General features: G+C 49.8%; 1 protein-coding gene across 1 annotated transcript in view; it reads left to right on the plus strand.

Annotated features, from left to right (window-relative positions):
- FAM241B (family with sequence similarity 241 member B) overlaps nt 1–26,318 on the plus strand; it is a 231,648-nt gene that overhangs the window by 59,546 nt on the left and 145,784 nt on the right. Inside the window, exons 4-7 of the mRNA XM_045514223.2 lie at nt 6,754–7,283; nt 11,814–11,852; nt 12,984–13,070; nt 13,476–13,553. The gene's annotated coding sequence lies outside the window, so the exon portion shown is untranslated. The remainder of the gene's footprint in view (nt 1–6,753; nt 7,284–11,813; nt 11,853–12,983; nt 13,071–13,475; nt 13,554–26,318) is intronic.

Consider the following 26,318-nt stretch of genomic DNA (forward strand, 5'->3'; position numbering starts at 1 on the left):
ATGCAGCCTGGCAGATTTGGATTCAGAAGCAACATGGTCTTGTTCGCCACTGGGTGTGGGAAAGGATGTGTCACTTAGGGACCCCAAAGCTACCCCAAGTAGCCCACATGTCTGCTATCTTAACAGGGGGCCATCAGCTGGACTTCCCTACTTCTCAAAACCTCAGGGCTCTCCTCACACTTCCATGTGGCTCAGCCTCTTCCAGGGCAGGGTCACTGCATCAGGTGCCCTCAGGGCTCAGGAAGGTACCAAAAAACAAGAGAAGTAAGCCAAGGCCAAGCCAAGAACGATGACCTGTACTATGAGGGGTCTTGGTTTAAAGACAAGTGCTTGGCCACTGGAGAGCATCCCAGTCTGAGGAGGCAGTGGCCGCTGGTCCAGCCAGTGGGTGACACACAGAAATACAAACCCATTCATACCAAGTGTTCCCATTTTCCAAGAATGCTAGTATTCTGGATTATTAGGGAAAATATGCAGACTTTTCAACATGGACTCCCCCCCCCCCCCTTTTTTTAAACACTTGAAACCTTTCAAAACACGTCAGCAGGCCAGCTTCAGCCCACAGCCCAAGAATCTAATTGCCTCAAAGTAGAGAATTTGCAAACTCTGCCTTGATCTGATGGGAGTTTCAGGAAGACCTGAAGCAGGAGGAATCAGGACTGCCAGGGCCAGGGCTGTGCTGGCATTTCTGAGGAATGTTCCTGGAGTTAATTGACTTTGGGTAAATCAAGCATTTGGGATTTGAATTAACCAGCCTGGGCCAGGAGGCAGGGGTGGAGGCTAATGCCCTAGGGCTTGCAGCAGGAAGACTTGCATATTATCCTGGCCAGCTCCTCAGGAGCCAGGCTCACTAGCTGCCCTCTCTGGATCCCCTGGTATTTGCTTTAGGGGACAAAAATCCCCAGCAGCCTGGCAAAGGGCTATGGCCCATAACTGCACCTTAGCAAATCATTGTCACCCACCCTGGCAGAAGGGGGTGCTTGATGGATCCCTGGGGGCGAGTGTGAGGCACATGAAGGGCCAGGAAGAGGGAGGGGAAGAGCAGTCACGGCAGACTTCAGGACCACAGCTAAGACAGGATTTCACCTTCCGTGGAGGCCTCTCCTATGCAGGGTTCTCACCTCCTTGGTCACTCCCCAGTCTTGCTGTTAGGGTTTCCATCCTGCCATAGACACACAGAAACTGTGAGGGGAAGAGGAACAGACCCCCAAGTGTCAGGAAATCTTATGGGCACCTGGGCCTGGGTGCTCACCTCAGACAAGAGTCAGGGCTATCCTCAGCCTATGTTGTCTTGGTTCCTCTGTCATTTATATAAGGGAGGGGCTGGTGGAGAGCACTGCCTGCACCCCTTAGGGAAGACCTTGGGACTTCCGGGTCAGAAACCATGGCCAGGTTTGCCCCAGTACTGGGAGGGGATGAGACTGGGGGCCTTTAACGAGCTTGATGGGTCAGAGGCAATGGTGAGAAACCCCCAAGCACTCCAGGCCCAGCCCAGCTGTCTCAGTTATACCCTCAGTGACACCAGGTGAGGACCAGGGGGTGCACAGATGTTGATTCAGACACAGCTTCCTCATAGGAGTCCCCAGGGAATTCCATTTGGGGGCAGCCCACCACAGCTGTGAGATCAGAGGGAGGCAGCACTCAGCCCCTCCTAACAGAGACCTTTGGATGTTGCCCTTGCAAATGAATATGAATTGATGATTTCCGGAAAAGGCTTTAATAACTCAAAGAACAAGGATGAAGTTATTTGTAGGTTCAGGTTCAAAGACAAGCAATTCTTTGGTAAGTAGCCCGCTTGGTTAATTCCCACACTTCCCACACTGCGCTGCATTCCCTCAGCCAGCTAAGCCTTCAAAGCCCTGGCTGACCATTCACTGCGGGACACTGTGAGGACAGAGGACCGTGGAAGGAGGGACCTGGCTAGGAAACCTGGCCACCTCTCCCTTCATCTCAGGCTGGGAAGCGATCAATCCCCTAGTAAAGCAAGAGCATCTTGGACCAGCACTTACCTCTGCACAGGCTGGGTTCGGGGTACTGGGTCTCCCTCATTGCTGTACTCCCCTAAACCTTTCTCAGCTCTCATTTCCCTTGAGAGGGAAGGACATGAATCACATAAGTCTTCTGGTGGGATGTGGAGGCAGCCCCAGGGCCCTGAGTCTGTGTCAGGTGCACTGGTAGCTCTCCCAGGAGGGTGTGGTCACCTTGGATTGAGAGAGGATGCCAACTGCCAGGCCTGGGCCCTCGATTCCTGGCTCAGGCCCACGTTACATGTGTGACCTTGATCTAATGAGTGTTCTGGGTCAGCCTCTACTATCTGTACTATAAAATGGGGCCAATACGGTAGGTGCACTAAGCACTATCATGTATGTAAAGCTACTATTTGGAAATACTCAGGCGTCAGGAATCCCTCCACAATATGTGAGTGGCCTGAGGAAGCACACAGCTGGGGCAGCAGATGTGCCCTCAGTGATGAGGTTGGGCTGATCTCCCCTCAACAGGGGACAGTGGGACTTTCTGCTTCCCCCTCAGCTCTCCCAGTAAGCCCCCTGATATAATCATTTAATACGATCAGATTATGTTCAATGAATTCCCATTCCAAGGCCTTCTGGTCAACCCAGAGAGACTCCTCTCCCCTGCACACTTCTGGGCCATCTCTCCTTCCATGGGCACATAGAATGGGCAGGATTCTGCCACTGCCACACTCCCACACCACACAGTGAGTAGATGGCCTCAGGGAGTTAGATGCCCCTTGGTTTATACTTTCTCAGGAGTGGTTAGGGACTGAGTAACTCATTTGCATGGAGAGCTAATGTTTATTGAGCACATACTACATCAGGCAATGAGCTGTGTTACTATCCCAATTAATTCTCAAAAGAGACTTATTGCTGTTCTCTTGTATGGAGCTGGAAGCAGAGTCAGGGGCAGTTGAAGAGCTTGTCCAAGGTCACAGGCTGGTTCAGGAAGAGTTGGAAAGTAGGCAGAGGTGATGTGATTGCCCGTCTGGGCCTTCGACCTCACTGAGATGACAGTTCTTGAAGGTGGGACACAACCTATCCTTCAGGAAATGTGCTTCCTCTGTGCTTGGTAGCTATACTGCTCTCCCACCCTGGACATCTCCAGTGTTACTCTCTGAGCTGGACCAGGACCGGGGCTCACATGGGAGAGCCCATCCCACAGTCCTGAGCTCCTCTGCTGACCACCCTGCTGCACCTGGCGGGAGGCTGGCCAGAAGTGGCCAAGCAGGGCTGTTTATTGCCAGGATCTCTGATGCCCCACGGAGGACTGATTTGGTTCCTTTTCATTACATTTTCTGCTGATTAAAACATATGGTAAAACATTTTAGAAAATACAGAGAAGCACAAAAAAGAAAAAATTTTAATTTGAAATCAGCGTTTCTATATGTTTTATGTTGTCTGTCTTTAGTGTGTGATGCTTTTTCTACTTTAAGAAGTTTTTTTGATGTGGTATTTGAATGAAGTATTCAGTTAATCAGTTAATATTGGTTTGAAAACTCCTTTCCGGTCAACCATGCTTTTCTGGGCCCTTGGTATGAGGGGGTACCTGCCATCACCTCACCTTCCGTACACTGGACTGTGAACACCCTGCTAGAAAGTCAATTTATACAAATTTGGGGATTTTTATTCCACTTAATTCCAACCATCCTTCCTCTCAGATGCAAAGCCTTTCCCTTAACCATGCTTGGTGACTAGTTTTCATTATCATTCCCAATGAAAAACTAACTCTGTTCAAAAATTCATAGCTCATCTGACAATTGAAATAGGTCCCAAAAGTTTTCCACATGGAAATGAACCATTTGTAGGGAATAGCCCTGACCTGTGGCAAGAAAAAGAAAAATAATTTTTTAAATTATTAGAGATTGTTCATTATCAAAATGATACACAGGGGGCAGGTATAGCTCAGTGGTAGAGTGTGTGCTTAGCATGCACAAGGTCCTCGGTTCAGTCTTCAGTACCTCCATTAAATAGATTGATAGATAGATAGATAGATAGATAGATAGAGAAAGAAAGAAAGAAAGAAACCTAATTACCCTCCAAAAGCCAAAGATTTATTTTCAATGGAAAAGAATCAATAAATATATATGTAACTGAATCGCTTTGCTGTGCACCTGAAACTAACATTGTAAACCAATTACACTTCAATAAAAAATAAAAATTAAAAAAAGATACAAAAAGTAGGAAAGCAGGAAAATAATAAAAGAGTAAAGAATAAAATATTACCCCAAATCCCAAACCTACAGATAAGTGCCTGTAATATGTCAAATACAGTTTAGTAAACCTCATTTTCCTTGAAGGATAGACCAAAAATTGCAGTGGAGTTATAGAAAGTATTGAGCATCACACAGACGTTTCTTCATGAGACAAACTAATTCCCCACCCTCTGCTACAAAAAACCCTGAAGTTACAATGAGTCTATAAAACCACTAACAAATTAGGGCTCTAAGTGGAGAATCTTTAGTTTGATTATAATCTGTGTGTTTTTAAAATTTAAGTGTCCAGGAAGTGACACTTAGACTCATAAAAATTAGAGTATTTCTAAGCAGACAAGTCTATTTTTGAAAAAATTTGAAGAACGACATTTAAAACTACCTTCACCCTTGGGGAGATTCTCCTGGGGTTTGGCCCTAAGTATAGGCCCTCCTGCAGAGCTTCCTCCCCGCCCTCTGATCACAGCCCAGTGGGTGCAGGTGCAGGAAAGAACTGGCCTTTCGTCCGACAGAGGGAAATGTGCAGACCCACATCTGTCCACCCCGGGTGGCAGGTGTGGAGCTGTGGTTCCAGCCTCTGGGAATTGGTGGCCTAGCTCCTAGGACCCAGGGAAGCTCGGGTCATGAAAAAGGCCAGGGAAAGAATTGTCCTCCCGAATCACCGATGTCAGAAGTGGTGTGGCCCTTGGGGACCATGGGTCCTAACTTTCAGAGGAGTCTGGGACCCGGGGAAGCTGGAGCAGGGTGGGGAGGGCACTGGCAGGAAAGCAACCAGGCAGAGCAGCTGGGCCTCCCTTCTCTCTTTACATCAGGGATGCAGCAAGTTAGGGCTCAGGACAGAGAAGGTTCCACGGCTGCCAGCTGTGGACTGTCTGAGCCCCGTGAGTGCCACCTCCCAGCTCCCCCAAATAACAGCACACACACCACACAGAAGCCCCGCCCCCTCCTCAGGCTCCCCTGTGTCAGTAAATGGCACCCCCACCCCCAGGCGCTTAGGTCACTCACCTGCATGTCGTTCTGGATCCCCCTTGGCCCCCACCCCCACACCCAGTGCCCCCACGGTTCTGGCTGCCTCTGTGTCCAAACGCACTCAGACCTGCCAGCCCCTCCACAGACTCACTGTACTTAGAGTAAAGCCCCAACCCCTTCCTGGGGCTCCCGAGGCGCTGCCCCTCGCCTCTCACCTCTCACCTCTTTCCCCTCAACCAGCTCAGCTGGTTACACCTCAGGTCTCGGTCACACAGCTTGGAACCCTCTTCTGGGACTTTCCCTGGCCATCCCCTCAGCTGGCCTCAGCTCCAGGACCGCCTCCTCAGAGAGACCTCATCTTGCTGAGAATTTTAAATAATATACAAAAGTAGCAAAAGTTGTACAGCGCACTGGAAGCCGCCTCCACCTACCTCAGTGATGGTCAATCCCGGCCAGTCTGGTTTTACTGATCCCTCACCGTTGAATATTTTGAAGCAAATCCCAGACATCCCACCACTTCCTGTATAAATATTTCACTTTCTTTTAAAGAAAAATTGTATCTAAAAGACAGGACAGGTCATCTGTTCTTAAACGGCTGTCCCTTCCCTCGTGTATTGACGTCACAGCACTTTTCATTTTAGCATTTGTTTGTTCATTGTTTGTTACTTTATTGTCTGTCTCCCTCCCCAGTCCCTCCAATGTCAGGCCCTGGAGAGCAAGATGTCTGCCTGTCTTGTCCGCACCAAACCCCAGAGCCCTACACAGTGCCTGGTGCATGGGAGGTGTCAGAATAGGGCAGAGAAGAGAAGCTGCTTCTGCCAGAGTGTGAGCTCTGCTCGCCAAGGGCAGGCAGAAGGGGAGGGATGGATGGATGGACAAGTCCATTGACATTCTTCTTATGTGGTTGTCTTTAGATAAAAAACCTATCTCTGTGGAAGATGCCACCATAATATGCCCAGGAGTAAAGATAGAGAAGCCAGATGAGTAAGTGCCTAGCCTGGAGGCCACACAGGCAGCTTTTGCCACCATGAAGTGTAAAGAATGTGGGACACCACCTCTCCTGAGGAAGCACTTGTCTGTCTCCAGGAGCGCTCAGGGCATCCTCCACACCTGCCCTGGCTGGTGGTCCTCTGAGGTGCTCGGGGATGCACTGTGGCCCAGGCTCTGCAGAGGAGGGCACGATGCAGGAGATGATGTGCCCCGGGGATGGTACCTTTGCTCCAGGCAGCCTTTTGGAGCTAAACTCACATACTCTGTAAATACAGAGAAGCCAGGATGGTGACACCGTACTGCCATCCCTGGTCACTTAGCTCATGGCCAAGAGGACATCTGATCCCATGTGGGGCTCCTCACTGCCTGGGCAGCCTTCATTGCAGAGGTTGACCTCGTAGTACTTTGGGATGAGCTCTCCTTACCCTTGCTGTCTGCTCTGTGGTGGCCCCGAATGCCTGATGTTCAAAGTCATTACAGTGAGGAGATTACGAGCTACAATTTGAGCCAAGTGGTAGAAGCGCGTCTGTCCGGCCTCGTGGTCACTGCCTGCCCTTCCTCTGCTGCAGGGAGCTGCGTGTTGACGTCCGCCTGAACCACGGGACCGCCGTCATCAACAACGATGTGCACATCAGCAGCAGGAGCCGTGTGGCCGCCAGGGTGCAGCTCCCGGACCCAGGGCCACCCTGCCCCCTGCGCAGGAGGGCAAGACGCCCAGGAGGCCATTGTGGGGAGCAGCGGGCCCTGGGCAGGCCCGGCAAGTAGCCTGTGCAGACAGGCCCCTAAAGCAGCATCTCACAGGCAGCTCAGGGCCCTGAGCTCCACATCGAGGAGCTGGACCCGCATCAGGCTTGGGCAGTGCCCTGGGAGTGTTACTAAAAAGAGCACCTGGGGTACAACTTACTGTCCAGACCTTGCAAACCTCTGCTGTCTCTGTGAAAGCAGTGTCATTGAAGGCACTTGGAAGGGACCAATTAGAGCTCTAAACAGACTCTAGAAACAGTGCTGAGGCTCTGCCCACCCTGGACCCACCTGGCCACCCCCACTGGCCTAAGCCTTGTGCCGGGGAGCTCCAGGCTCCATCTTGGATTCCAGCAGGGTGAGTGGGAGAGGCTGGGACACTGTGTCCTAGGAGACAGAGTGCAGGACCTCTGGGACACTCGGGCCTTCCAAATTGCGGTCTTGGGCACAGGGGTCGGGAGGACTGGACCAGCTGTGGCTTAGCCCAGTCAGGGACTGTTTCCGGTGTGGCTGAGGCAGCTGGCAGGGCTCTGAACCCACTCCTGACCACCAGAGCTCCCGCCTCCTGAGCCTGTCTGGGGACACCGGCTGCCACTTTGCAGATGTCATCAGCATCCCTGTGCCTCTCCTCCTTTCTCGTGCTCCTCAGCCGTTCCTCTCCCCTGGCTCGCTCTGGTCTCTGCAGGGAGACTCCTCAGTTGATGGGGAAGCTGTCAGGGCCATGGGGAGGGCAGGGGTTCATCTTGGGGAGAGGAAGCTGGGAACAAAGGGCTGCTCCCCTAAGACCTGCTTTTCCAAGCTCCACATCAGCCAGACACCTTAGCCTGGGGCTGCTGGACACGGGCCACAGAGAGCGTTAGGCTGGAGTGAGGTTTCCCCTGGAGGAGGGATGCCTGTGCTGAGTAGCCACCACCCTGGTGTCCAGTACAAGCTGGTGAGGGTGACAACCGTGTGACGGTCTCCCTGTGTCTGTCTCCCTTGTCCCTGCACATCCCCCCATGGATCAGAGACCGAACCTACACATTTCCCACCAGGGTCCCCTTCCCTGCAGCCACCCGTCCACAGGCACATTTAGGAGAGAACTCAGGAGCAGCCTATCCTAGCACAGGGCCCCCTCAGCCTGACTGGGCCTCTCCTTTCGGCCGCCCTGTTTCCTGGGCACAGGCTCTCTCTCCCCTTTCCCTGCCCTGCTTCTCTCAAGCAGAGCACTTGACTTAGGGAAGGGCTGTGCAGTGCACGGGTGCTCAGATGCAGCACACGTGCCTGTGGTTATGAACAACAGCACGAGAACAGATCCCATTCTGTAAGCCCCCACGTGGGCCTGGCCTGTGCTGGGACTGTCTGTAACCTCTCTGACGCTCTCAGCTGTCTGCCATTTCCTCACTGCAAATGTGGGGACAGAGGCTCAGAGAGATGGAGTCATTTTGCCCAAGATTGCGGAGAAGTAGGGGAGAGAGGCTTCAGGGATGTGATCAGGGTCTCCTGGATGTGTTCTTGCACCCCCACTTCTCAGGGGGCCCCAGCTGCCCCTCCCTCACCCATCTGTGTGTCGTAGCTCTTTGTGGTCCTTACAGAACCCCTGAGAAGTAGTTCTGTACTAGGAAGACAGTGAGGGCTTGGTTGTCACTGCCTGGAGGACTGGACCTCCTTGACAGGGCCATGCAGGGAGCTGCTGAGCAAGGGCAGCCATGGGGTCCATGGACCAGGGCTCCAGAGGGGCTCTCTGGGTACCACCCCTGACCTCCCAGCCCCACTGTGGTCCCTCTAGATGAGGTAACTTGAGGAGAAGGGAGAGTGAGCTGATGGGAGAAATCAGCCGTGGGAAACAGTTGGTGGGCACCTGGGAAGAAATCACCAAGAGCAGCCCCAGGAATCTGACACCTGTGCCTTCTGCAGAATGAGCCTTCAGAGAACATCCCTGGACCAGCGATGATCACAGTGCCCAAAGGTGTCATGATGATGATCACAGTGCCTACAGTTGTCACAGTGAGAACCAAAGTGCTGAAGGCTGCCACCATGATGACCACAGTGACTAATGTTGTCATAACCACGACCACAGTGACTATGGTTGTCACAGAGGAAGAGACCACAGTGCCTTAGTATATCTCAGAGGAGAAGACCACAGGGCCTGAGCTTATCTGAGAGAAGACGACCACAGGGCCTGAGCTTATTTCAGAAGAGGTGACAACAGGGCATGAGCTTATCACAGAGGAGAAGAATGCAGGGCCTGAGTTTATCTCAGAGGAGAAGACCACACAGCCAGGGCTTATACTAGAGGAGAAGACATAGGGTCTGAGATTATCCCAGAGGAGGAGACCAAAGGACCTGAGCTTCTCCCAGAGTAGGAGACCACAGGGCCTGAGCTTATCAGAGGAGAAAACCATACGGCCAGAGCTTATCCCAGAGGAGAAGCCACAGGACCTGAGCTAATCCCAGAGGAGAAGACCACAGGGCCAGAGTTTATCAAGAGGATAAGACAACACAGCCAGATCTTATCTCAGAGGAGAAGACCACTGTGCCTGAGCTTATCCCAGAGAAGACAACTGGGTCTGAACTTATCTCAGAGGAGAAGAACACAGGGCCTGAGCTTATCCCGTAGGAGGTGACCACTGGGCCTGAGCTTATCCCAGAGAAGACCACAGGGCTGGAGCTTATCCCAGAGGAGAAGATCTAGGGCTGGAGCTTATCCCAGAGGAGAAGACCTATGGCCGGACATTATCCCAGAGGAGAAGAACACAGGACCTGAGCTTACCCCAGAGGAGGTATCCAAAGGGCCTGATCTTATCCCAAAGGAGAAGACCTAGGGCTGGAGCTTATCCCAGATGAGAAGTCCACACGGCCAGACCTTATCCCCAAAGCAAAGACCACAGGGCCTGAGTTAATCCCAGAGGAGAAGACCACAGGGCCTTAGCTTATCCCAGAGGAGAAGCCCACAGGGCCTGAGCTCATCCCAGATAGGTGATCACAGGCCCTGAGCTTATCCCAGAGGAGAAAACCACACTGCCAGAGCTTATCTTAGAGGAGGAGACCACAGGGCCTTAGCTTATCCCAGAAGGGCTCTCTGGATACCAGCCCTAACTTCTTCAAATCTTTCTCCTCTGATAGGGCAACCCAAGTCTAAGGGGGACTGGGCAGACGGGGAGATCTGGGACGGGATCTGAGTTGCAGGGGAAGAGATCACCCGGGTCCAAACCAGGACTCTGCTGTGTGTTCTTTCTTTAGGCACATGGGTCAGGAGCAAGCCTTCCAACAGTCTCCCAGCAGCCTCCCCCAATGCCACCTCTCCCAGGGGCCTCTCCCCAGGCGGCTCTTACCCCAGCAGCACCTACCCCACCCACCTGCTTCATCCTCTGTGCCAACCCTCTCTTCTTGTCTTGGTTCATCCCGGCCCTGCTTCTGTACCTGTTGCTGCTCTGGCACATCTGTTGTCTGTGTCGCAAGAAGGTGTGTGACCCCTGCCCACACAGCCTGTGTCCAGCCTTCATCAACCCCCCGAGGGACCAGACACATGTCTGCTCCATGACACTGCCCGTGGGCAGGTTCCCATCAGCTCCAGGTCCTTAACCAGCAAACAAGGCACAGACTCTGCCTTTCATCTGGGATAGACACAGCCTAGGCTTCCAGGTGGCCACCTGCCTCCTGCTTTCACAAGGAGGTGGCCTATGGGCTATCCCAGGCCTGAGGAGAAGGGACCCCAGGTCCCCTGAGACCAGGGCTGCTTCACAGCAGTCAGGCTTCTGGGGGACTCAGGTGGACCAAGGCTGGAGGGGCCTCTGCTCTTAGGGGAAGAAGAGGGGTCTGCAGGGGCACTGACGGCCTGAAGGGAGGATACAGGCCAGGTGGATGCTAACCTCAGGGACAGCTGTGCCTTTGAAAACAGCATGGTCCCTCCACATCTCTAGTGCCTTGCATCACTCCTTCCTCAGTCATTACTGTGTCCCCAGGATGTGCAGGGCTCTGTCCTGGGCCCAGAGGGACAGAAATGAAGCAGCCCCACCCTTGCCCACAGGAGCTCACGACCTGGTGGCTGGTCTGGTGTGGATACCTGTGGGGCATTGAGGATACCTTCAGGGGGTGTGGCAGGTGTCCTGATAAAGCAGGACAATAGCCAAGGACAGAGACTGGCCCCGGCAGGGAGCCAGAGAGCTGGGTGAGGAAGAGGGAAAAGCAGAGCCAAGAAAGGACACGCAAACCAGCAGAGAAGCCAGCAGGTCAGGTTTCTGCAAAGAGGGGAAAGTAAGGAGAGAGAGGCCGGGGGAGAGGCGGGTGGACTGGCATCCCTGAGGGCTGGGAGGCCGGGAGCTGCAGGGGACGGGAGGTAAGGGGAGAGGAGGAAGGGGTGAGGGTGTTCTCTTGTCTTCATATGATGTCAGGGCTGCTGCTGAGACTCCCAGGGGGGCCTCTACCAGGGACCAGTCGCCTTAGTCTACCTGTCTCCCCCCTTGATCCTGCAGGGAGGGGCCGATTCCCCTTTGATAACTGAGGAGACTGAGGCTCAGGGAGGTGGAGCCTGTTGGTTACAAACCCTCAGGCAAGGGACACCCAGACTGACACCCCAAAGCCCATGTTCTGTCCCCCTGCTGCCATTGAGCAGGGTCCCCTCCTGTCTGCAAAGCCAAACCAGAGCCCCACAGGCCCCTTACAACCTATGATTATGTCACCGTGCCCCACAGTGACTGTCCCTCTCTGCATACCAAGTAGGCAGGAAAAAGGTGGATGGAGGTGAGAAGAGCCATCATGGAGGGAGCTGTGACCCCCAGGCTGGGGTGGGAGGAGAAGGAGCCAGTTCATGCCACAGAGGCCTGTCCCCAACAGTATCACTTCGGTGGAGATAAACTTTATGGACATTGGACTTTGACCACTTCAATTTTGATCGCTTCCATTCTAGACCATCAAGGAGCCACCACCAACCCAGGAAAGAGCAAAGGTAAGCGGTGTGTTTGGTCTTGATGTTGTCAGCATGCCTGATGCACACACTGACCCGCCAGAGAGGCCTCCTGCCACCGATGGGAATATGCCCTCCCCACCCCTCCAGCTCCCACCTACCTGGGCAGGGAGAGCTGGCAGGAGGATGATGGTGACAGAGAGGCACAGAGGGACCCCAGGGAGGCCATGGGACTCACAGATATCACCCAGGCAACACACTTCCCATGTTCCCAACATGGCCTTTTTCAGAGCCTTTGTCACTGAATCAGCAACGTGGTATAGCCTGTTTCAGGAACAGCTATGATCCCTCCTGAAATAAATGGGCTTTTTGTCAATTCCCAAGGGATCTTTGTAGGATGGTCCTTCCCCAGGACTCAGGTGAGCTTTTGGAAAAGGACCCTCAGGTTTCAGGAACCTGGTCCCCCTTCTCCAGGCTCTGAGTCCGTTGGGCTCCATTTCCGTGGTCTTCATCTCCGTCTGTTGTCAGCATGAGGGCCTTGGCTGGGGGTGACCTTTAAGGACATGGAGCTGAGGAGAGGGGAGGGAGGAGGGCATTGAGCTGTGAAGGGGGTGCAGCCCAGGTGAGCACAGGGACCAAGGGACAGGGGAGGAGGCTGTGGCTCACCAGGGTGGGTGCCCAAACCAGGGCCCATAAAAGGCAGTTGGAGCAGGGGTACGGTGTCCCAAGAAAGGGGACCTGGGCCTGAGATCTGGTGGGAAACAGGGTCACTCCCCGGGCCAGCATCTGCGCTGGTTGCAGTGTGGACTGGGGATGCTGGATCTGCCAGAGTTGGGTGAGTACCCCCTGTCCCTGCTCATGACCCACCCCCCATAGCCTCCATCATGTGACACAGCCTTAGGCCCAGCTTCTCCAACAAGGGCAGCTCCAGGAACCAAGGGGACAGGACAGAGTTTGTTGGCCTTTGTAGAAGGCCCATCTTTGTGAAGCAGAAGCGTGTTTCTCACGCAGAGGACACTCTCTCACTGTGCCCGCTGCTGCTGATCTGTCCTTGATTCTCCAGCAAACATTCCCTGAATGACCAGAACTTGACAGGTGCTGGGGCAACAGATGTCATGTGTCTGCAGCCAGGAGCTGCCAGACAAGGAAGCAGACAGGGTTTTCTTTTCCTAGGAGCCTGAGGACACATGTCACATGCAGACATGCCCCATGGTGATTGTCCCGCATGGATGCCAAGGATGCAGGATGAAACGGATGGAGGTGAGAAGGGCCCTGGGGAGCAGGAGGTGAGGGGAGCTGCTTCGTGCACAGGCCTGGGCCTGTAAGGCATGGCCCAAGTAGGAATGAGCTACAGGCAGTGGACTGCAGTCACTGGGACCTGAGAAAAGCCAAAGGCCTCCTGACCCTAGTGGCCCAAGGGAGGCCAAAATGTATGAGGGCTCATGCTCCTACCACCACCAGGGTTCCTAGCAAAGGGGTTTCCCCCTCAGGCTGGGGCCAGGGTTCTGGATGTTAAGGGGTGGCCCCAGGTGGAGGCTACAGTGCTGTCTTGGGGTGGTGGGGGAGGCAGAGCCCTGAGAGCCCATCTCGAGTCAGCAGGGACATGACTCCTCTAGTGGCAGCATCTATGCCTGTAGGTTCCTCACAACCACATCTGCTTTTCAGGGAAAACTGGATACTTTGTGTGACTTTGTTCAGCGCTGCAGCCAGGCACCATTGATGTGGTGCCCGCCCAGGGCCATGGTAAGCAGGGCACAGGGATGCTCCCTGTGGGCTGGGGTCTTGTCTTTGCCCTTGACTGCTGCCCCTTGAGACTCTGGGTCAGAGACCCCTGTCTGGGTATCTGACAAGAGGGACGCCCAAGATGTGGAGACCTGGTGCTCATGAGCCTCCCAAGTGATTCTCAACACATTTCCCCTGCGTCCTCGTCCCAGGTGTGTCAGGAACTTTCTTACCCAGAGGAACACCTGGCACATCCGATCTTAAGTAAACAGGTATAGAGAGGAGGGCAGGCAGAGTCCTGTTGGCCTCCTAGTTCCTCCCCACTGCCCACCTGGCCCTGTGGGACTGCTGGCTGCGCCCCATCCATGAGACCCTCCCGGGCTGGTCACTCAGGTGCCAGGAGTGGTGGGGGACATGGTGACATCCCCTCCACAGTGTTGTCTGGAAACACTGGCTGCTTTTACCAGGTAGTAAAGATGCCTTCCTGTGTCAGTGCCTGTGCCAATGGGGAGAAGCCAGATTGTTCCAGTTGTCATCCTTGGAATTTAATATAATGGCAGCTAATGTTTAAGTCCCTTCTATGGGCCAGTTTCTAGCCCAAGATCTTTACATGTTTTGGTTGCTTTAATCCTCCCAGTGACTGTAGGTAAAGATGCTACCATTATCTCAGCTTTACTAAGGGGGTAAAGCCACAGAGTGGCTGAGTGACATGTCTCAAGTCACTAAGGATGGGAGGGGCAGAGCCAGACCTAAACCCAGATCCTGGCTCCTCCCTTCTCATTGCTCTGCCCTCCTTTCGCGTCAGCACTCATGATTTCATGATGGTAACTCCCAAACTACCAGAGGCTGCCCTTCTCAGGCCTCTATATCCAAGAATCGTGGTGCTCCTGTTTCACCTGGGAGTCATCTGCCTGGACATCATATTCCTGGTTATCCCCATGCTCAGCCCCTCTGCATAGATGGGGTCAGGGGCCTGGAGGATGCTGTGGTCCCAGGGTCTGTAAGGTGGGATGCTCTGATGGCATTCACTGAGTCAGGCAAACACTGGCTCTCGGTGACTGGGCAGCAGGTATTTAGAAGCTCTGGACAAGCCTGAAAGCCCCTGGACACTGCTCATAACACACCCAAGGCATGTTCACATCCAGCAGAGACACTGTCTGGTGACAGAGGTGTCAGGGCTCCTATGGCAGCTGGGACCCAGCCCTGGGTCTGAATCGAGCTCTCAGTCCCAGCCTTACTTGCATGGAAGCCTGATTCTCCTGGAGTCTCTCCCCAGAACCACAGCCCCATTGTGGTCAGGAGAGCCCCCACGCCAGCCTTATGCCCTGAACAGTGGAGACGCCCACTCAGAGATGCCCACTCAGGAGCAGGAGGGACAGAGCCAGACAGAGGATTGAAGCAGAGGGAGGCAAGAGACCATGGGTGGACAAGGGGAAGGTTCCAGAAATGCCTCTTGCCCATTGAGGTGAGGGCAGGGGCGCTGAACCCCTCTCTGAAACAGTCACATTCCAAGGGCCGCCCTTGGAAGCTCAGGTTGTGGGGGCAGCAGAGTGATGGGTTAGGGGCCCTTACAGCTGCCCAGGGCTCTGTGAGGCTCCTGAATGCCAGCTCTCCTGTGCACCCAGCAGTGTGAGCTCTCAGTGACCTGTGTGCTTGCTGAAGGCAAAACCAGGGCCTGAGAGGTCAGGGAAGTTGCCAAGGCCGCCGGGAGAGTAAGTGGCAGCAGCCAGAGCTGCCTGAAATCAACCTGTTCCTCCTGAGAGGGGCCGGGAGCCCTTAACTGTGCCTTGTGGACGTGCCCCCCACAACTCCTTTGCAACCACACCCTCTGACGTCGTTCCTCCCAACCGTTGTCCTGGAGATCCAAGTGTTGTAGGATTTCCGATTTCCATGGGTACCCCTTATTCAAGCAGGAGTAGGGGTCCTGGCTCCTTCTCGTGGGGCCTTCAGTGCACTGGTCCCAGGCCTTAAAGTGAGTTACAGACTAAGAGATGAGATATCAGCTGGGACCTGCGTCTCTGCCAACCAGAGTCAGCCCCAGCCCTTAGCATGCAGAGTATGGTTCTGGGGAGAGGCTCTAGGAGAATCAGGTGGAGAATGCTGCTTCCATGCAAGGAAGGCTGGGACTGAGAGCTCAAACTGCCAGGCTGCTTGGGGACGCATTACCCAGGAGTGTCCTCATGACCTTCCAGGTACTATGGCAGTCTTGTTTTCTGTAACCCTTCTGTGAAAGGACCCTGTCTTTCTGCCCCACCACCTTTTATTCCACAGAGGAAATTTTCTAATAATGGTCCCTTCCCGACCATCTTGCTACACACATATATGAAATGATTCAACAAGACAGTCTAGTTTCTTAGTCTTGAGCCAAACCCTGACTCCTGTCCAAAGTCTGATTCTTTTTCTTCACTGCCTTTCCCAGGGCAGTCCATTCACTTCGTGAAAATCAGTTCTCCTAGATCCGTCAGGAAAATCACGTAAAAGGGGGAAGCCTTCCCCATCTCACTGAATGTGATGCTGACAGTGATATAACTGTCCCTAGAGAGTACAACTTGGGTGATGTCGCCACCACACAAGGTCTTTTACCTAAGAATCTCATTTCATTGTCATAATAACAGCAGTCATTTATACCGAGCAGGGATGGCCAGACACTAAGTACTTTACACAAGCTTATGCTTTTCATCCTTCCAACAACTGAATAGCAAAGGAAGCTGACACCTATTCAGTGGAATCACCTGCACATTCGCACAACCATGAAGCGGGAAGATCAGTACCAAAGCCAGGCACCCAGCTCCTCCCCGCGAGCTTGGCTGCCTCTCTGTCCTGCCAGGTGGTCACTACTCTGCATTTTGAAGCTGAAGAAACTGAGGCTCTGACATTCTGTGACAGGGCTGGAGGGGTTAGCGGGGCTGTGAATGACTCCATGGGAGGCTCACTTCCTAGTCCAGTCTACGTCTCCTGTCAGGGTGATAGAAAAACATCTGGAAAGTACTTCCTTCATGCAAACCATTGTGAATGTTAATGTCTTATTTTCACACTGTTGTTTGCAGACTGTGTTTCAATCTGAGATCATATGTATTTGCTGGAAACAGTTGTCCTGGGTAACGATTAGAGCTGCAGACAGGCCATATGATGCGTTCATGGCCAAGGAGGTCCTGAGTCCCTGTCCTTTGACCCCATCCACAGAGGGGTGTGTGATAAAAGCTGGGACAGGGCTTCAGCCCTCCAGGAAGTCCTAACTTGACAGCTGTGCTTCAGGAAAGCCTCAGATCATGACTTTGGGATAGTGATGGAAGCAGGCTTGATGACCCCTGCACCCCAACTCCTCACACACACATGCAGGCACACACACACACACACACACACGCAGGCACACACACCCACATCCTTATGTAATAAGCAGGAAATCCAGAATTGGAGCCAAAGCTCCAAAGCACTGGATGTTAAGGTTCAATCAACAATTTGCTGATCATGTCAAGAAACATCCCTTCTCCATGGAGCAACTGAGCAAATGTCCTGGGGCAGCTGGGACTGGCAAATGGAAATGCTGGAAATCAAATACTATCTTCATCAATCCAATGGTCAAGATGTTCACATGATACCCAGTGTCACACATGGGGTGTGGCGGACAGATGCACAGCAGCCCTGTAGGTCAGAGTGCTGCAGAACACCAAAGGCAGGACTTTCCCTGCATGTGGGTCCACATATACAGAGCCCAATGATGATGAATGAACAGATGGATGAGCCCTTGTAGTCACATGTGCTTCTGTGCAGATACTTTGGTCATTTCCCTGACATTTCGGATCTGTCAGTATAAATCTGCTTCGTGGGCCACTGTCAGGGATGTGGAAGGTTGCCTTGGCATTTTCAGGAGTGATCATAGGAAAGAACTTGCTTCAACCTGTTACCAAGTTTGTGAACTTGGCCTAGTTTCTGCAAGGCTTGCCTTTCTTATCTCAAAGATATGGATCAAACAATACAGTTATGAAGAATGCTCATTTCAATTTGGTGAGGCTAAGAGAATATCATTGTGAGCCCAAATCCAGAGGTGCTGGAGTCCCACTGACAGATCCAGTCCAAGGCTGCCTACCGATTATTCCATCTGGTGGTAGTTGCCACTCCAGCATCAGGATAGACGGGGATGCTTCTGGCTCCCTGTTCTGTCTGGGATGAACATCAGGAGAACAACAGCATGTCTAAGAATCTCCCATGCTCACTGATGCCCATCTCCTCTTAGTGCTTGTCTGGGAAGATAACAGAGATGGGGACCCATTCTTTGCTTCCTGTTCTGGAGAGGAGTGTACCTGCTGGGTCCCCACCTTGACAAAACCTCCGTCCTTACAGTTGGAGCAACCTTAGCTCCCACCCCAGGAAAGTCACCCACAGTATCCAACTTGTGGTGTCTCAGCCTGTGTTCCTATAGGGCTTTCCCTTGAGAAATAAAAAATGTTGTGTGTGAAAGCACCTAGCATGGAAAAATGAATTCAAAGCTCCTGAGAATGAAGAGAGAGAAACTTAAAGGAGAAGAAAAGAACACAAAATATGATCTGAGTTGGACCATGCCTGGAAAGTGGTGGTAACCAGGAGACAGAGCCCATGTCAGGGCTGGGAGAAGACATGGGGAGAGGTGAATGGTCAGCAATTGGCACAACCCCAGGACTCTTGGGTCCCATAGCTGTCACGTCCTCCTCACACAAAGGCTAGCACAGGTGGACCCTCTTAGCTTTATCACAGACCCTACAGATGGGCAGGAAGAAGTTGAGGAGGACAAGGGACCACCCCTTCCTGGCTCCTGTTGAACCTCCCACTCATACCAGAACAGGGTTACTTATCGATTATTATCCTGAACCTTCCTCCATGCAATTACAGGGAGGATGCATGTAAAGTAAAGTTGGGCAGATGGGCCTCAGCTTTCTGGATATATTTTGAGAGGTTTCTTACCTGGGCCGACTTTGTGCTAAAGACTTCATGGTCTCTAACCTTTGCCTTAAAACAAGTAAGTACAAGAGTACAAGTGAAGGCAATTAATGAGGACGCTTTATTCTGGAGGAAACTGGTTTGCATTGCAGTCCAGTCTTTTGTTGGACTGGACCACGTGACCCAGTGGTCAGTGACAGGCCTTCCATCAGTCTCCCTGCAGGCCATCCAGGCCAGAAGTCAGGAGCCTAATCTTAGTCACTCCCCTAGTTTTCACAACTCCCCAGAGACAGACAAGTAATGATAAAGTCTCAGAGATCAGGCTTCTTGCTCAAAAAGGAACATGATTGCAGGGTTCATAAGAAAGACTAAGTAGGAACAGTCATTTTGTTGGAAATGAAGTTAAGGGGATTCATAGAGAAGGTAGGGCTTAGGGTAGGTCTTAAAAGGTGAGTAGCAGGCCACTAGGCAAACAAGATAAAGAAGGACACTCCAACGAGAGGGAATAGCTTATTTAAAAACTTAGAAATATAAACTAGTCGTTCCAGGAAAGATTTTTTAAAAACATTTTTTAATGAGTTATAATCATTTTACAATGTTGTGTCAAATTCCAGTGTAGAGCACAATTTTTCAGTTACAAATGAACATATATATGTTCATTGTCACATTTTTTTCTCTGTGAGCTACCATAATGTAGAATAGATAAACAAGATTATACTGTATACCACAGGGAAATATATACAAGATCTTATGGTGGCTCACAGAAAAGAGTTTTATCTGATTGCCTGTGTCCTAAGCAGCCCAGAGATGCTGTCAGCTTGTCAGTGTACCCAGGCCACTCACTCTGTCACATCCAGGACTCTTATCTGGGGACAAGGGGAACATGACAGCAAAGCCAGGGGTAGTTGTTGCTGCAAACAGATTATGCTGTCTCAAAGGGTCTGCATCAATCTCTACCCAAAACAGGGGGCTAGTGTGTGCTGCTGACTTCACAGTCCATCACCCATCTGAGGGTGCCCCCACCTGCCCTTGCCCTGCAGACCCTGAACCTAGCCTGAAGGTTGTGGAGAGGCTCATCCCTTCAGCACACACTCGCCAAGAGAGCCTTGGTGCTGGTGTTAAAGTGGGTGTCAGGCCTTGTCCTTGCTCCCCAGGCTCCCAGTCTAGCAGGTAACACACAAGTTCAACATCAGAGCAGCGAGAGTCAGAGTCAGAACAATGGGGCTCCCAAGGGGAAGGAAGGGCAGACGTCCAGTGCCTGAACAGAGTCTAGAAATAAGAGCATAGGCTTGAGGCCAGCACCCAGGGAAAGGAAGGGCATCCAAAAAGCCCACATTGTGGAGCCTGACAGGTACTGAGCCTCATCCCGTGAGCCAAGGAGACCACAGCCTTCAACTCTCAATTCCAGTGGCTTCTCAGAGACCCTCTCTTTCCTCTTCATACAGGGGAGGCACATCAACTTCACCTTAATGGAGCACAACTGTGCTCACATGCTCTTCAGCCCAGACACCTGCCTTCCACCCAGCTAGGAGCACTTCCCCCTCAGCAGCCAGTGCACACACGTTGTCATGCCCTCCACCCACATGCTCTCAGCCACCCTCCAGGATGCCGCCACTGCTCCCTCCCCCTGCCCTGGAGCTCTGTGGAGCTACTTTGTCACTCCCACCCCAACACTCAAAACATCAAAAATACAAAATTGTTAAGAGCCCCTTTTGTACTGATTTGGACATATATATTATGTCTTGGTTTATAGTCAAAAGGAGTTGGAATTTGCTGCTGATCAGCAAGAGAGTTTGTTACCTAATTAGCATTGCTCCACTGTATGTCCTTCCAGGACAAAGCACCCTGATGTCCTGTGGATGTAGGCATGATGAGTCCGTTTCCCCACAGACAGGTCCTTATCTGTCACCAAGGGATGGGATGCTTGGGGTTTTACCCAAAATATGCTCTTTCAAAAAAGCCCAAAATATCTTTGATGTTTGAATACAATCTGGTGTCCATTACTCACTTGCTGTTACTTAATCTCTTTGACAATTTACTTAATCTCCTTGTGCTTCAATTTCCTCACTGAAAAGATGTGGACAATGGTATCTCCTCTACAGGTTGCCTTGAGGGTGATAGTTAACTGCTGCAACATGCTCAGCACAGGGCAACATTTCTGGTAAAGCCTCAGGGGCCCATTTGTTAATGTCTTCCCTCCCTGCACCTGGAGAGGAGAGGATGATGAGCTCAGAGACATCAAGAAGTAGGTGGTGAGGACAAGGGTGTCAGAAAAAAAATCATGACTGGGCCTTTCAGCTCTGGATACCAAGACGTGTAGTTGGCACACGTGAGAATTCTATGCAAACTGCTGACCACATGTGGATTAACATCCAAGGCCACCACTCATGTAATCTCCAAAACATCATCAAAAAATGTCCTGATGCCTAGTACCTCCTTCAGAAATGTTAGTTCCCTTCTTTTACTTTAATATTTCTTATAATATAAAGGCAATTCTTGGTGCCCAATTTTCCAAGCTTTCAAATCAGCTCCTCCGTTGTCAAAGACGGACCTCCTAACTTTTCAGATCCCTCCTGCAGAAGCCTTAGAAGACGTAAATTTTTCCTTACACACTAATATACTAGAGGACTATCAATAGACAAGAATTCACTGTGAAAACCACAGAACAGGTGTAAAGATGAAGCAACACCCTGGACCACAAAGTCCAAGAAGGGAAGAAGAGACTGCTTACTCAGATGTGCACATACCAATGCAGCAAATCAGGGACCATGAAGAATCAAGTAAACATGAAATGATGAAAATAAATAAATAAATCTCTAATAATTTTCCCTAGAGGAACAGACATCTATGAACTATCTTACAAAGAATTCAAAATAATCCTCTTAAAATAGTTTAGTGAAAAAGAAGAACACACGGACAAGCAACTATATGAAATTCAGGGGAAAAAAATGCATGAACAAAATGAGAAGTTCAACAAAGAAATAGAAACCATCAAAATAATAAATAGAAACTAGAGCTGAAGATTACAATGACTGTACTGAAGAATATGATAGAGATTATCAAAATTATCAGAGGTAGAGAAGGACATTATATATGATAAAATAGTCAATCTACCAAGAAGATACAACAAACCTAGATGTGTATCCATGAAATAACAGATCTTCTAAATACATGAAACAGAAGCTGATAGAACTGAAGGGAGAAATAGGCAACTCCACAAATTTATTTGGAGACTTCAACACCTCTCTCTCAATAATTGATAGAGCAACTAGACAGGAAATTAGCAAGGATACAGAAGAACTCAACACTATCAACCGACAGTTTATAATTGAGATTTGTAGAATATTCCACCTGAAAGCAGCAGAATACACATTCTTTTCAATCACCTATGAAACATTCACCAAGATAGCTTCCCTGGCAGGGCAAGCCCCCTCTAGACCCCAGCCTAGAGTATCTGGCAGCCCCAGACCTGCCCAGGAGAGTTGCAGTCTGCCTCCTTCCTGCCAGACCAGAAGGGCTGAAAGGATCTCAGCAGGGGGAGGGGCAATCCCTTCACCCCAGTTACCAAACTGTCCCCCATCCCCACCACCTTGATCTTCCTCCTCCCTCTGTCCCTCACAGTTCTGGCCCTCCCAAACCACTTTTGATCAGATTCCTCTTGGGTTGAAGCAGACCAAGTTTCCCCCAGGCACCCCAGTTTTGGGGGGACTGTATTTTTAAATGACACCCCAGTTCCCCACCTGTTCTTCCCCTTTCACTCCCCTTTCCCATGTTGCCAAGTTCTAACCACAGTGGTGGAGAAAAAAAAAAGGTTTGTTTTGGACCACAAACAAACCTCAAAAAAATTTAAAGGACTGTTCGTACACAGTGTGTTCTCTGATCACAGTGGAATTAAACTAGAAATCAATAACAGAAAGATAACAGGAAAAATTTTAAATACCTGAAGACTAAACAACACTCTTCCAAATAATCCATGGATCAAAGGAGAAATAACAAAGGAAATTAAAAATTCATTGAACTAAATGAAAATGAAAATACAACATATCAAGATTTGTGGTGCACAGCTAAAACAATGCCAACAGAGAAATTTATAGCCATAAATGTTAACTGTAAGAAAATAGGAAAAGTCTCAAATAATCTAAGCTCCTACCTCAAGAACTTAGAAAAAGAAAAGCAAAATAAATCCAAAGCCAGGAGAAGGAAGGAAATAATAAAGAGCAGAAATCAATGAGATTTAAAACAGAATACAGAAAATTAATAAAACAAAAGCTGTTTCTTTGAGCAGGACAGTAAAATTGACAAATCTCCAGCAAGAGTGAAAGAGATGACACAAGTACCAGTATCAGGAAGGGTATCACTGCAGACCGTGCGGACACTAAACAGATCATAAGGGAACACCATGAACAACTCTACAGACAAATTTGCCGTCTTAGACAAAGTGGACCAATCTCTCCAAAAGCACACTATTACAGTTCACCCAATATGAAACAGATAATTTGAACAGCGCTATAGTCATTTTAAAAAAACATTGAATTCATAATTTTAAAACTTCCCCAAAGAAATCTCCAGGCCCAGATGATTTCCTGATGAATTCTACCAAACATTTAAAGAATCAACACCAATTCTATACAACCCTTTCCAGAAAATAAGAGGGAACACTTACCAATTCATTTTATGAAGCTAGTATTGCCCTGACACCAAGATCAGAGATAGTACAAAAGAGAGAAGACCAACATCCCTTATGAATATAGATGCAAAACTCCTAAACAAAATATTAGCAAATACAATTCAGCAACATATAAAAAGAATTATACACCATCACCAAGTGGGATTTAGTCTATGCATGCAAGTCTGGTTCAGTATTTGAAAATCATTCAGTAAAATCTACCACATTAAAATGTTAAAGAAGGAAGAATCACAGGCTCATTTTAATCAAGGCAGAAGAAACATTTGACAAAATTCAATACCTGTTCATGGTAAAAATTCTCAGAAAAATGGAAATAGGCTATTCCTCAATTTGATAAAGAACATCTATTTTTAAAAAGCCTATATATATAGCTAACATTATGTTTAATGTTGAGAGACAATAATTTTCCCTTAAAATGAGGAACAAGGCAAAGATGTCTGCATCTGCTTTCACCACTCTTACTCACCATAGAGTTCTAGCCAGTGCTTTAAGTCAATACAAGTAAATAAAAGGCAAAACAATTAGAGAGGAAGAAATAAAACTATTTGTATTTGCAGATGACATGACTCAGTGGTAGAGCCGGTGCTTAGCATGTGTGAGGTCCTGGGTTCAATCCCCAGTCCCTCCATTGACGAAATAAATTAGCAAAAAAATGAACCTCCCTCACTCCCTCCCTCCCAAAACAAAACAAAAGAAACAAGACCCAAAATAAATAATCAGAATTAATAAGAAATTTTAGTAAGATTACTTTCTGTAAGTCAAGTGTATTAGTGGATAGAGAAATGAAGTGATGTCTTGACTGGCATTTTCTTTCCTTACAAAATAGAAGACATCACAACATAGCTCATGGAGAAACAATAATACTGTTTTTGAAATTTTTGTTTCGTATGGGTGTGGGTGTGGGGCTACTAGGTTGTGTTGCTAGTATGTTGCTAAAATGTATTGCTGTCAAAAGAGTTTGAAAAGCTACTAGTCTAAAGTAGTGCTCGTCAAACTTCAGTGTGTATAAGAGTAACTCTGCAATGACCAGGAAAACCAAAAGCACATTTTTACTGGGCACCTGCTGGGAGTAAGGCATGACCTGGGCCCCAGTCTTGTACTAATAGCATTGGGTGGAGGGGGGCATAAAACAAAGAGGCGGCAGAGATGGGACAAAGCTGGAGGAGGCTGTTTGGTGGTGGGTAGGTGCAAAGAGCCTCCAATGCAGAGCTGGGGGAATCTGTGTCCATTTGAATCCTGGCTCTGCCACTGACCTTGGGCTGGTCGTCCAGAGTCTCTCTGAGTCTCAGGTACTTCATCAGCAGAAGGGGAACAATAACACATGCCTTTCCTATTTCCTAATCCAAAAAGGATGATGTGGTCTCTGGAAGAGCACTTTGGAAGTGTTAAAGATTCTGCACACATAGGTATTAGTATTATCACATGGAACAATTAGAACCCTAGTTTGTGCTGTTGGCATTAAAGTCTGGGGATGGGGGTGGGTAATAGATTAGGTGGGGAGGGCCTATGGGCAGATTTTCAGGCACAAGCAAAGCAGGACTTTAAGTGGTGCTTAAAGGGAGAGTGAAGAGATCCAGTGGGCAAGGCTGAGGGAGGGAGTTGGTAATAGTGTGCTGGGGCCAAATTTGGAGGATTGTCAGAGCCTGCCAGTTAGTTGGGTCTTGTTGGAGCAGACAAGAGGGAACCACTGCAGGCTCTTGAGCAGGGGAGACACCTGAAGGAAACGGAGAGGTAGGAAAAGTGATTCTCCATCTCCCAAAGCTGTTTTAATTGGTAATAATAGGACTGTTCCAGGTACAAACATTACTGCCTCTCAGAGCCTATCTGGGCGTTTTCTGGAGGGACTTACGTCCTCCTCTGGGCTCTCATGGTTATCTCTGGCTGGACTTGTCTCTTTGGAAGCAGTTGTACCACTTCAAGCCTTTGAGGAAATATCCATTTCCTGCCTGGTTCCCCCTGCTTGGGGATCTCTCCCTTTTTAGGGGTCATAGGTTATGAGCCCCATTTATGGAGCTTGGTTCATGGAAGACAGTGGGTCTCTGCCCTGGAATTTGTTTTTAAAAACCTCCTCACGCCCAGGTTGTATCCCACATTAGTGGCATTGTCACCTCTGGGGTGGGACTCAAGCATCAGGATTGTTTTTAAATATCCCAGATAATCCCAGTGTGCAGAGCAGTTCTGCAATCCACAGACCACCTCTGACAATCAGGCATCCTACCCTGGGATTACCCCTTCCATGTATGCACCATGTCCACCTGCATCAAGAGTGTAGGAAGAAAGCATTAGGGTTTCAGTTTGTATTTATTTGAAATCCCATTTTTTTTTTAATGTTCATGCTTTACAATTGACTTAATGTAGTGGAGCAGTAGTAATGACAGTAACAGGCGGTAGCCCCTGAGCACTTACTGTGGCCAGGCTCCCATCTAAGCACGTTACACTAAGCACTTAGTGCTTCACAAAAACCTGATGAAGTATTACCTGTATCGTACAGATGAAGGAACTGAGACCAGAGAGGTTGAAAAACCGGTACATCACACCACCAGAAAGCAGCTGTGCCAAGATTCAAACCCAGGCTGGCTCTAGCATCGTACCTTTTATCCACAATGACAATCTGCTCTCACAGTACACGTGTATAATTTATAAACAAACAAATATAGAATGCGCAAATAAAATACAGATATCAGGCGGACCTGCTCAACATTTTTTTACTGATAAGTTTTCATAACCAAATAATTAAACCATGGTGGCAGACGATGTGCCCTTGAGGCAAGGTCTAAGTCTCAATATTCTCTCTGTTCCCCCCACCAGGGGGCTGGTGGGCATCTAAGTCCTTATATACGCTCAATAAATATCTACTCTCAGAAATATCTACTGATTGACAGTCATAACAAATGGTTATCAACATCTGCTGTGTGCCAGAGACTCCCATTCTTAATCTTCACAACAATCCTGAAGGTACCTAATGTGATTAGCCCCATTTTGCAGATGAGGAAACTAAGCAGCTCAGTAACTTGCCAGAGCCTGACCCAAATTGTGGGACTGCAGAGCTCATTCTCTCCAACTGGTGAACAGGTCCACAAAGAACAGCTTATAAAGAGGGGGTGGCGTTGAAAACATTGGGAAGAGGCAGAGGTTGATCATTCACTCCTTTGTCGGGTGCTTCCCTTTGCCAGGAGTGCCTTTTC

The sequence above is a fragment of the Camelus bactrianus genome, chromosome 11, assembly GCF_048773025.1.
Source record: "Camelus bactrianus isolate YW-2024 breed Bactrian camel chromosome 11, ASM4877302v1, whole genome shotgun sequence".
Lineage (NCBI taxonomy): Eukaryota > Metazoa > Chordata > Mammalia > Artiodactyla > Camelidae > Camelus > Camelus bactrianus.